The sequence below is a fragment of the Podarcis melisellensis genome (genome assembly GCF_964234715.1).
Source record: "Podarcis melisellensis genome assembly, chromosome: 7".
NCBI classification, from domain to species: Eukaryota; Metazoa; Chordata; class Lepidosauria; order Squamata; family Lacertidae; genus Podarcis; species Podarcis melisellensis.
The window spans coordinates 57879417-57891932 of record NC_138539.1 but is presented as its reverse complement, the minus strand read 5'-3'; the positions used below and the strand labels follow the sequence as shown (position 1 = coordinate 57891932).

The following is a 12516-nucleotide window of genomic DNA, read 5'->3' as shown; positions in this document are numbered from 1 at the left end:
GTGGGATGGCTGTGCCAAGATTCACCAGGGAATTTGGGGATATGGAATGGATGAATTATTTCTCATCACTTCTACGTGGTGAGAAGGTGACAGTCTCTTGTTCTGCAACCACACATTGAAGCCATAATTTGTGCCTTTGAGCTTTAGGCCTTCACAACTGTAATGATCTCCGCAGGAGATTCCCCTTGAAGTCCATTGCAAAACTGCAGCTGGTACACAGCAGGGCAATCTATCTTTTGGTGTATGTGACTGTATGTGAGGTGTCACCAGGAGCACACAACAACAGTGTCCCATAGTCTGGGTTTCTTCTTCCTTTCCAGGCTAAACAGAACTTGTGCAGAGTTAACAACTGAGCAAATATTATCAGCGGAATCAGTGAGGATGAAGGTGGGTGCTCACAACCATTTGCACATTCAAGTTAACAGTGCTTGATAGCTCCAGTGGGTTTGTATGGTTTTGCTTGGTAGATGAACACTTAGTGAAAAATCACAGAATCAGTGGGTTGACTCAAACTAGTTTGTCACATGACTTAGCCATTCACAAGACTCCTTCCTCACACAGAAACCCACTAGAAAATAATATTGATCGTGAACAAAGGTGTGTGTTGAAATAATGACCTTAGACAATTTCACACCAGGACCCAAAAGCATAAAATGATGCTCCCTTTTTCTATACTGAAACACAGTTTTTATAATGACATACAGAGATGGAAAGTGAAGTACGGAAAATGGTGCCTTCTCTGAATGTGCTGTCCAAAGTGACTGTATTGTGATGCTGGCCCAGCAGTTGTTCCACATGAGCTGAGCACTCTTATCGAATGATGTTTTTCAGGCATGGTGGGTGAAGCACTACGCTGTGTACACACACTTACTAAACTTGCTAATTACCTTTGGGTTCAGAAGGACTAGGCCTGCCCTGCCATTATTTCAACTTTCAACTAGTCATTGCAGCTGAACCCGTAATGTCTATGCATCAAGATAAGATGGAATCACACACATATCTGTTACAAGTTGAAAGCTGCGCTGCCATTGGCCAACATTACTCAAATCTTTGGATTCTATATGTCAGCCTTTTTTTTCTGAGGGCCACATTCCCTGAGGAATAATCTGCTGGAGGCAGCATACTGGTGGTGGCTAGAGTGAGAGCTGATAATGGGTGGAGAGACAAAGGTATCCTAGATCAACTAATCTAGAAGAAAGGCCATTCTGCTTCAATATTCCCTACAGAATATTCTCCATCCTATGCACTGGGTTTAAGAGATTACTCTCAAATAAGATTGCAGAGGCTTTTCTTTTGCACAACAGACCAATATAGCTCAGAAAAACAAGTGAAAGTAATGTCCTTGTGTGACACACACACCTGGCAGAAGCCTACCGATTTGCTTTCAGGCAGTTGGGGGAAAGTAAGCTACTCAACTAGAAAAAAGTAAATCATTCTTTAAAAATAAAATAAAATATTGCCCCTTTTAATTGAAAGAGGGAAAGAAGGGAAACCACTATAGAAAGCTGGGGGAAATAAGGAGGAAATGAACAGGAAAGAAGAAACTAATGGGACGGAAGAATTGGGCTGCTTTAGGAGGAGCCAGGATGAAATGAGATCAGAGGACAGGGATATTAAACAAACAAGTTTAATATTATACCAGATGTGATGCAGTGTGTATGTATATGTATATATAGATGTATACAGGTATGTACAGTGTGTACATATATTTTTATACTGCCTTTCAGCTTTAAGAAGAGTCCAAGTAGTCAACTGAAAACAATTAAACACCAACACACTTAAAAAGACTCAATAAAGCAGATAGACAAAACCATAATTAGCTAAAACTCAAAACACACACTAAAGACCAGGCAGAACTGCAGTATCTAAACTGACCAATCAGAAGGAGCAAGTCTAACTTTGCTTGGGAAGCAATTCCACAATTGGCAGGGGGGGGCTGCCACTGAAAAGGCCCCATCTCACAGTCTTCCTTACCTGATGGTCAGGTACATTTGGAGGGAAGCAGATCTTCAAATATTGTAGTCTTCAACTATTAAATGCTTCAGATATAATAAGGCATGCCTGGCACCATCACTATCTGTTTTTAGTGACAACAAGACCAAGACAAAAACATTTTTATTCACCTTAGCTTGCTTTTGGAAGTTAAATTTTGAGACTAAAGTGTGTGTGTGGCCTCTTCCTCTGTTCGTCTTTTTAGTGGTTTGGGTTGAGTTGGATCAGCCCTTTTACACGTGTTATTGTTGAGCAGTTTAGCTTGGATTTTTGTTTTCTTGTTTTGTTTTACTTTTGTTTGTATACTTGTTTTTAGTGTTAGTCACTTTGTGTGTGTGTTTGTGTGTATGGGGGGAAACGACTAATAAAGAACCACAAGCACACTAACAAGGACTAACACCTTGAATTGGGCCCAGAAATAAATCTGAAGTCAGTGCAAATCGAGCAAGAACAGTGTAGTATATGGCAAGAAAAGCAGATGCTAGAAAGAAATCGATGAGGTATTTGTGGGGTTTATACTGAACTTGCTGTGGAACTCACTGAAACTGTGCTGGAAAAGGCACAATAGTAGGCAAAAACATTTTGGAAGGGTGATTATTACTACTACTACTACTACCACTATTATTATTATTATTATTTGGCAACCCTAGTCATTCAGAATTCTGTTTCTGGATCCTGCCCTCAGGAAATGATTTGTGTTGCATGTTACATTGTGCTACAGCAAATAACACAACTGCCACTTTAATATTTGAACTTTTAAAATATATTTCATTGCCAGATGTGAAACTTTATTAAGATGTTGTACTCCTTTCCCCCCCTCCCCGTCCCTTCCTGCATCCTTAATGTGCAGGAGCCATCTGTGTGCATATATCAGCCAGCAACACCTCTCATCCAGTTTCCAAATCTTCTTTCCCAGTACGTATGAAAGAGCTTTGGAAATCAAATGAATAAGCAATCGTTTTAATTAATGTCCAGAACTTCAGATAGTTTAATGAATATTTCCACCCGGACCTACGCAATGGGGATACACAAAACTCCGTAGTGATTTCGTAACTGCTTGCGCAGGTAGGTGAAACTCCGGACCTGTCAGCAAAAGCTCGTGGGCCAAGAGAGTTGATATCTTGGGTTAAACCCTAGAACAGGAGGTGGCATTGGAAGCCACAGCCACAGCCACACCGTACATGTCAAGCAGTGTCATACCACTTCCCTCCCTCTTCTCCCCTTGACTTCAGTGGAAGGGAAATTAACGACATCAGCTCCAGGGCTAAATCTGTGGGCATGTCTAGGTAACAAGATGTCTTTAGATCCAAGGGTGCTCTATCCTTTCCCTGGCATGGTTGCATAGCTGACACAACAAGCAAGCATCTAATCCCACCTTTGGGCCTTTTCCAAGGCAACTGTGGCCCATCAACCTCAGGGTTGCCTACTCTGATTGGCAGGAGCTTTCCCAGCTTTCAGATGTGGATCTCCCCTACCTGCAGATGATGGGCTTGAACCAGGGGCATTGTGTGCGCAAAGCATATGCTCTATTACTGAGCTCTTCCCCATACAGTTTGGGAAGGAAGGAGATATGATGTTGGCGTGAGCCTAAAACCAGCCCTTCCCCTGCCAAACTGAATACAGCAATGTCCGATGCATGAACAGAGCTGAGGTGTCTTCCCATTTATGATCTCCCACGCATCACCTTTACACAATTGTTTATCATAGGACAGAAGATTAATAATCTGTGCCTTTATTTTGGATTCATCCCTGATTTGCTTACTTTGTCAGTAAGGCTAGTTTTCCACATAGCTTTCAGAATATAAAATAATTTGGACTGAATGAAGGTCAGGAACTGGTTTTAAAGAACCCTACATGTAAGCAGTAGGAAATATACCTTGAGTTATACCGACCTTTTTACTCTGATTTTATCTAAAACAACTCCAGCTGTGTCATGTCTGCTTCTTCCATTCTAATTGCTCACCATAATCTCTGAGATCTGGGTTTTCATAAAAAATGAATGTGGGGGGACTGGTTTGATTTATGTGTGTACGTGTGTGTGTTGGTAAATAAAGCAAGTAGCTGTTTCCTCCCCTCACCCCTCTCCACATAAAGGATCTTGACATTTTTAAAGTATCTTTTCAAAACGATTGTCACAGAATGGACAGATAAAGAATAAATAAATACTTTGCTGCTGTACACAAAGGTCAGTGCGACAACTCAAGGGAAAAAACCCCAAGCGAAGGAAATACAGTGGTATGCTGAATATTATTATTATTATTATTATTATTATTATTATTATTATTAGAGGTTGAGAAATTATTCAGATTTTTCTTGCCTTTTTGGTACTGAAGTGTGTCTCATACACCATGCTGCAAACCAAAGAGGTAAATTACTAAAGTACAAAGTTAAACCGAGAACTAGATCTTAATTCATTAACATTAAAAGTAGCCTGTTGATCATTCCTGGGACACAAATCAAAGATTGAAGGCAGGTGTCGTATGTACAAGGGATTTAACCAAGTGCAAGAGCTTTTGCGTTCACTACAAGGGAAGGAGAGTTCCACATTCCTAAACAAGCAGATGCTTTGACCATTCAGCCAGCACAAAATGTCAGTGCAGTGTTTCACTCTTATGGCAATGTTTGCTGGACCCTGTTTGGCTGAGAACTCCTCTAGCCAAACCATTTCAGACCCTGAAACTGTAGTCACTAAGGAAAAACGTCCATTTGGGCCAAATTAAGTGAGATCTTTGTTTGTACAGCATTTGAGAGGAGGAGTGTGCTCTAGAACAGATAGTCATGGAATTGTGCAGACGGGAAGCATCTGGAAATGTAATCTTAAGTGGTGTCCAGAACCTGGTGTGAGGTGTAAGTGTTGCAGAACTGACTGGGAATGGGCTTCCCACAAACATCTGGCTGGCCACTGTGAGAACAGGATGCTGGACTAGATGGGTCACTGGCCTGATCCAGCAGAACTTTTCTTGTCTTCTAAGCTGCTTGTCCCCTTGTCACAGCCTTGACTTGATAAGTGCTAAAAGTTAGTAATGGATCTTTCCTACCATGTCCTTAGCTCTGATCTCCTTTTCTTAAGGCAGTGTTCCAGTGACAAGGGTGGTGGTTTAATGGAAAACCTGTTAAAGACACTATTAAGATCTTCATCCATTGAGTGCAGAGACTCCAAAGACTTCAATCACCTTTTTCTGCTGCAAGGTTGGAGAACCTGTGACTCCCATCAGCCACAGCCAGTATGGTCAAGGCCACCGACAATGTTAGCCGAAGTTACAAAGAAGCCAGTGCTCCAACCTCCTTCCCCCTTGCTGATTTCAGCTAACCAGTCTTCTAACTGCATTGTGCGAAAAACCCAAACTAAACAAGCAGGGGGAAAACAAGTGAGACTCCCCTATGGATGAAAAGGCAAAAACACTGGGTTTATTGAATAAAGTTCAGTAGAGCAATTACGGTAACTCTCTGGTGGTGCTGGAGGGATTACTTTCAGAGGTATGGATGTTTTAAAAGCTAGATGGCCAGTCTAGGAATTCAGAATGAGGAAAAAAGGAACAGGGTTTTGGAACTGTACATGCTCTGTAGCTCCAGGTGGATGCATACCCTCTACCCAATCTAGCCCCAATATCCTGATAACTGTTTAGTATTCTCCCTCCCCCAGCTATCATGGGATCAGTTGCTCAAGCTTCTTTCACCCCCTTTGTTATCTTGAATACAGGCTGCCAGTGCATGCCCAGAGAGACGCTAGTCCTGTGGTTGGGTTGGTACTGATCTTGGTGTGTTCTTCCAGACTGAGGTCACACTTATAGGAAACCGGCTGGATAAATGCTGTTCCCTTCAGTTCTGAGGCAATTTGGCATCTTGGGCTTTGACATACGTCTACAGGCAATTTTGTTTTGAAGTGTTGGAATGCCAAGTCCTGTGATTAAGTTAGCATTGCCTGTTGCATCTTTCTAGTAGCAGAATGTTCTTTTCTAAGCTAAACGTTCATCCCAGGTGCAGGAGGAGCCCAGGAAGAACAGTTGCAAGTTAACAATGAACCACACCAGAAATGCCATCTGATGAAGGGGTAGCGCAAGCATCTAGGTAAAGGCCGAAATCAATGTGTCTGTGTCCAGGCAGGGATGCACAAGTCAGAGAGCTGGTACCAACCCATTGTCCTGGAACTCTGTGCCTGGAACTAAAGGCTTTTGAGCCTGATCCTTCACAGCTGCAGGCCATGTGGTTGCCTGAGGTTTTGATCCACTCACAAGGAGTAGCATACTCATGAGCAGGCATCCCCAAATGTTTTGGGACTACAATTCCCATCATCCCTGACCACTGGTCCTGTTAGCTAGGGATGATGGGAGTTATAGTCCCAAAACATCTGGAGGGCCGAGTTTGGGCATGCCTGCTCATGAGCATCCATTTACTCCTGAGGAGCACTTGTTTCTCATATGGGCACTTTGTCATCTGGTAGCTGACTGAGCTTCCACCTTTAGTGCCTGTGCTTCCTAGGACTTTTGGGTGCTGAGCTGCCACCTTCAGTTCTCTAAAGGTGCTCCCTGTGCTTTGAGAAGGAGGTTGGGTTGCCATGCTCTCTGAGGCGCCCAGATTCCCCTGTTCTGGCTGTTGGTGCCTTGCCAAGGGCTGCTGTTCTGTGATGTTTACTTTGGTGAGGAATCAAAAGAGGATTCCTCTCAGTGTGGGCACAACAATGAATCGTAATACATGATTAAGTGCATTAAGGACTGGCATGCTTTGAAAAGCAGAGGTACATTAAATTAGAAATGTAGCAGCAGTTTATATGGAAAAAGAAAAAAGATAAAGAAAAAAATATTTGTACTTAGAAGTTTGACTGGAGGCAATAAAGGTCTCTTATAAGACAAGAACATATATGAGTACATGCACACTAAAAACATACCTAACTTATTACAGTGCATAACAACTGGCTTATTGTCCAGTGTGAAGTTGGAACCAGCTTGAAGTCAGGAGGAGAAGCCTAATCAATTTCTTCTGGTTTTTCAAGTGTTGACAGATATGAGAATGGCCTATTCCTCCAAGTGCAGTAGCTGTGTGGTCCAGGTTTCCCTGATCCTTTTGTTAGCAAAGAATAAGCACTGCAAAGTACGCATAGGGTGGCCCTTCAAAATGGTAATCGAGATTCCCTGAGTCCATAATTGCTGTCTAAGGCAAGCATGTCTCTGCACTCACATATAAGAAGACACGGAAATGATAGAAACCACAGTGTCCTTTTTAGCAAGAGCATAACCCAGAGCTAGCTACTCTTTTAAAGGTCAATGGCATTAAATAGGATTGCTGCTTAACAGTTTTGAGTTTAAAAATTCATTAAATAAGTGTCGACGTTTTCAGCCACTGCTCTAATGAATGTTTTTGCATCTCATCAAAGCAGGGTTTGTTCACCTTCACAATCTTCTTATACATTTCATATTTCCTCTGTATAGACCTTGGATGGGGAGGCCTGCAACGTTGAAAGCGTGATGCTGTGGAGGGAACGCAATAGTATTGTTATTATTATTGCCAGTAAAGTAGATACCTAATGCTAATCATGGACTAGGTTTACTGGGGGTAGATTGGTGCAGAGCAACCATTTTGTATATGTGTTGGTCTTTAAGGATTCATTTTAAGTATTTAGGATGTTCTTTTTTCCAAACAGCTCACTAAATCCCTAGGGATCATCCCTTCCACCATTTTGAAAATATATCAGGTCATTAACTATGTTATTCATTCCAAATCCTTGTTAACCCACTTCTTTAGCACAGTCCCACTCCAATCAAAATGCATGTGTGCAATGTTTGTTTCAGAAACCTCATGGAAAACTTCACATAGGATCCAACCTAAGTCCCTTCCCACCCCCTTTTCAGGGTTTGCACCAGCTTAATGTCCACCAGGCTCAGCTCAGCCATCTGGCAGGATGGTGGAGATAGGTTGGCGTGTCTCTGTCTGAGCTGAGGATGGGGAGTCTTGGTAGTGTAGCCTGGATGTGCTGGGAACCTTCTGGCTCAACCAGAGATCTGGTATATCTTACCCTCACTCATCTCAGCAGACCTTGCTGTAGGATTGCTCCCTTAATAGTTTATCAACTTGTAATACCACATGCTTTTTGGACAGCATTTCGCACTGTGTGCCGTGAGGTAGGGTTTCCTAACAGACACCAGGCTTCCCCATATATCCTTGCCCTAAGAGCAGGGATAGGGAACTTGTAGCATCTCAGATATTACTGGACTGCAACCCCCACACTGGCTGGGGCTGATAGAGTTTGGAAAGCCCCAGTTCTTCTCCCCTAAAATATGCCTTTTATTGCTTTTCGTTTCAACACATCACTTCCACACAGTGATCAGCAGAAGTCATTTTATGAGCAATGACCTCCCCCAAGCACATGTTCAAAATATTTTGACTTTTGAAAACTATTGGGTGGCATCCAATTCACTTGTTCTCTTATCACAAGGACTTTGGCTGCACATTGGGACTTTCCTTCCTTCTCCCCCCCTCCAACATCTGTTCTGGGTCTCTCCCCCCACTTGGGCAGCCTTCTGGAGTAGATTTGGGACATCCACAAGTTCTGTCCCACAAACAGAAATCCTAATAGAATGAGTGCATTGGATAATGCTCTGTGTATTGCATTTGTGACGTCTACAAAATGCGAATGTTAACATCACCCTTTGGCAGAGGCATAGCGTGGTGGGGCAGGGGGGCATGGCTCCAGGCACACATTTTTGAAGGGGTACATGGCCCCAGGACAGGCACAGAGCCCTGGCAGCTGAGGCATGGTGGCAGGTGGGTTTGTCTAGCAAGCAGGTGGATGGAGGCAGCGGGTGAGGAGCCCATTGGAGGCAGGCTCCGTTCACCCTCCACGTGGGCTCCATGTGCCCACCTGGCACACGCCTCCACCCCAGCTGCCCAGTACACCAAGGGGGCGCAACATTTGCCCCGCCCCAGGCTCCAGCAACCCGTGCTATGCCACTGCCCTTCAGTGTAGAAATCAGTATGTGGTTTACATCGTCAGGCATGAGGTGGGAAATAAACTTTCTGACTGCTGGCTTTCTGTTTGGTTGATGTGAGGGTAGAATTCAAAGAAGCAATCCTCACTGAGGCAGCCCTGCTGTGCAACAAAATTGTAGAATATGAGCACCTGCATGCTTGAATTGCCCAACCCCAAACAGAATTAGGCAGGCCGTCCTCTTATGTTGGATTATGGCCATGGAGGATAATTGGACTCTGTCTCCTCCTCAGGATTTCTCTCCGTCTTTTCCCCACCCCCGCTCTCCTAGCAAAGGAATTGCCTTCTGGAGGCCTAGTCAAAAGGGAGAGAGGATACACTGAGAGGCCCTGAATGATTGAACTTTTCTTACCACTCTTTTGAGCTATGAGACAAGCAGTGTGTTTAAAAATAGACCTACAGCCCTCCTTCCTGTGTAGCGCTTTTCACAGCAATTTGTTCTGAAGGATGAAGTCATGCTTGGAGCTTGCTGGTGACTAGATGGGCTGTTTCCAACAGAGTGTGCAAAAGTACAGACTGCAAGCTAAAAAGAGATGGCTGGGGGTTTGCAAGCCCCCATACCCAAAGGCTAGCCGAAAAGAGGGAAGGGATAGATAAATACTTAAAACGCTTTCAGAAATGAGAAACATGAAAGGAAGATTTATGGATTTCTACATTTGTGAAACCATCTGGAGAACTGGGGTATGCACAGAGTTTGGTTTTTGTTGGTTCAGGATCTGGAGGGGTGTGTGTGTGTTGTGTGTGTGTGTGTGTGTGTGTATATATATATATATATATATATATATATATATATATATATATGCAGGTTTTTTATACGAAAGCATATATATATATATATATATATATATATATATATGGATTTTGCAAATGCATCAATCTTTCTGTGCTGCTTACTCTGTAGCTTGTGAGAATTTAAACATGAAAGAAGAAAAACAACAGCCCAATCCCTTCAGGATTTGTTAGTTACTCTAAGGGGTCCAGCTCTGAGAAAATACCCCTAAAACAATATCTATTCTCTTGTTAACTCATAGAAGCACAATGTCATTCTTGTTGTGTTTGGACAGTTGGTGACCTTTGACTTCCCCATTCCAGAAAATTGCTTTCGGCTGAGAGAGAGGCTGCAAAGAGCTTTCAAGGCCTGGACTTTGGTTCATGGTCTCGAGCCAGGCAAACCATCCCTTTTCACCCGCCAGGTCTGTAAACTTTCAAATCTATATATATATCACTCTGGCGAACGAGACAGATCAAAAGGCCCCCCTCTTAAACAGGTTTCAAAAATGCACATCCGCATTGCGGGAAAGGAGGACTGTATGGAAATCAATAATATCACATTCAAGCAGCCTCTGCGACTTTGACTTCAAAGTGACTCCCGACGTGTGTTCTCAATTTCAAAAGAAAATGGGGGCTAGAAAAGAGAGAAATGGGCGCAAATGCCTCTCTTCCCTCAGTTCTGTTTGTAAGCCAGCTGGGTTCTAGGATGTCCCTTTACTGTTTTGTGAGGGAGACCCTGCTGGGCTGCATCTTGGGGGCAGGTTTGTTAATTGCCTGCACCTGTGACTATCACCAAAGAGAAGGTTGCCATGAGTTGCAAACAGCCCACCGGCTCTTCCTGCTTTTGGAATGCAAATGATTCTGACTTTTATGAGGGAAGAGGCAAAGAACAAGTGCAGAAAGGGCAGCCAGCCTCGAGAGGTGTCTTTCGCTGTTTGGCTTCTTGTTTGCATTGGAGCCTTATAGCAAGATCCTAATTTTAATGAGATCCTCGTTTATATTTCTTTGGCCCTGGATCTGACAAGTCATACTCTTCAGTAGCTCCCTTGAAATAAATTGACTTAACGTCATGCCAAATTTTTGGGCCATTCTTTTCAACGGGTCTACTCTTCAGTTTTTATTTTATTTTATTTATTAGTTGATTTTTCAGATAGAAAAGAAGCTCAAAAATGAACATTAAAAGCAATAGTAGAACAACCTAAAACACACAAATGCGATATACTTATTTATTTAAAGAAGGGGCCCTGGTTGTTTTTTGTGCTATCAGTTAAGATGGCTGGCTGTTGTTAGACGCTTTAGGTCTCAACTGTGTTTTCTATTTTAAAAAATAGTTAAGTTCCATTAGTAAGTAGCAGCGTCTGTTCATATTGGAAGCCTGAAGATATATGTATCTAACTCTCTATTGGGGCAACTTCCAGACATTTCCCTCTTTACCAGGCTGGAGCCCTTGTGGAAAAAAGCTGTAAGTGAAAGGTTGTCAATAGCAGGACACGATGGGACATTTCAGAACTGCACACTCATAGGGTTGCTCACACGTTTCGTTCAGTGAGTGTGCAATCTGTGTATCCAAATAGTTAAGCTGTACACGTATACATGTAAGATTCAACAAGTGTATTATTGGTGTACTTGTATACACAATAGGTGAGCTGTGCAAATCAATACGTATGTACTCCTTCACACAAACGCTTGTACATATGTAGAGATAGCTTTTATTTCTGATCGTTGGCTTTAGCATCCTCATTCCATACCTTGCTTTACCTGTGAATGGGACAGGACTCCATTTAAAGGGATACAAATCTGCCATCACAACATGATTTTGGGCCCAGGCCTCCTTTGTTACAACAAATGGCTATACTGTGTGCCTTCAGACCTGGATCCTCAGGTCTTTTTTCAGATGGTGTGATATACCCTTGAGGGTTATCCATCATCACTGTAGAAACCACTTCTGCTTTAAGGAATTGTTTATCAGCACCCACACAGATAACCTGAGTTGTGGGTATGCTGTGATTCAGCAAGTGGATGTTTTGCTGTGGAGAGGGCTTGATTGATTGATTTAGTGGACTTGTATCCTGTTTCTCCTGATATCCTCAAAGTGGCTCACAAATCATGTGAACAGGCTGTGAGGGTTGGATCCAACTTAATCCTTCTCAGAGTAGGACCATTGCGATGGGAGGAAAATCAGAATACTAGCTACGACGTTGTGTGGCAGCATGCCAAAAAAAAAAAAAAAAAAAGAGCTGGAGGAAAACAATAGCAACTATATCATTATAAGTTGTAAGAGCACAAAAGCCCTAACACTTGTTGTTGTTGTTGTTTAGTTGTTTAGTCGTGTCCGACTCTTTGTGACCCCATGGACCAGAGCACGCCAGGCACTCCTGTCTTCCACTGCCTCCCGCAGTTTGGTCAGACTCATGTTTATAGCTTCGAGAACACTGTCCAACCATCTTGTCCTCTATCGTCCCCTTCTCCTTGTGCCCTCCATCTTTCCCAACATCAGGGTCTTTTCCAGGGAGTCTTCTCTTCTCATGAGGTGGCCAAAGTATTGGAGCCTCAGCTTCACGATCTGTCCTTCCAGTGTGCCTCTCAGGGCTGATTTCCTTCAGAATGGATAGGTTTGATCTTCTTGCAGTCCATGGGACTCTCAAGAGTCTCCTCCAGCACCATAATTCAAAGGCATCAATTCTTCGGCGATCAGCCTTCTATATGGTCCAGCTCTCACTTCCATTCATCACTACTGGGAAAACCATGGCTTTAACTATATGAACCTTTGT

General features: G+C 43.0%; 1 protein-coding gene across 9 annotated transcripts in view; it reads left to right on the top strand.

The window, feature by feature from the left end:
* Nucleotides 1-12516, top strand: part of LOC309374409 (uncharacterized protein) — a 343318-nt gene that overhangs the window by 273293 nt on the left and 57509 nt on the right. The window contains exon 6 of one of the 9 annotated variants that reach the window (XM_081919289.1): nucleotides 10067-10167. The exons of the other annotated variants lie outside the window; for them this stretch is intronic. The gene's annotated coding sequence lies outside the window, so the exon portion shown is untranslated. The remainder of the gene's footprint in view (nucleotides 1-10066; nucleotides 10168-12516) is intronic. 9 annotated transcript variants of the gene reach the window in all.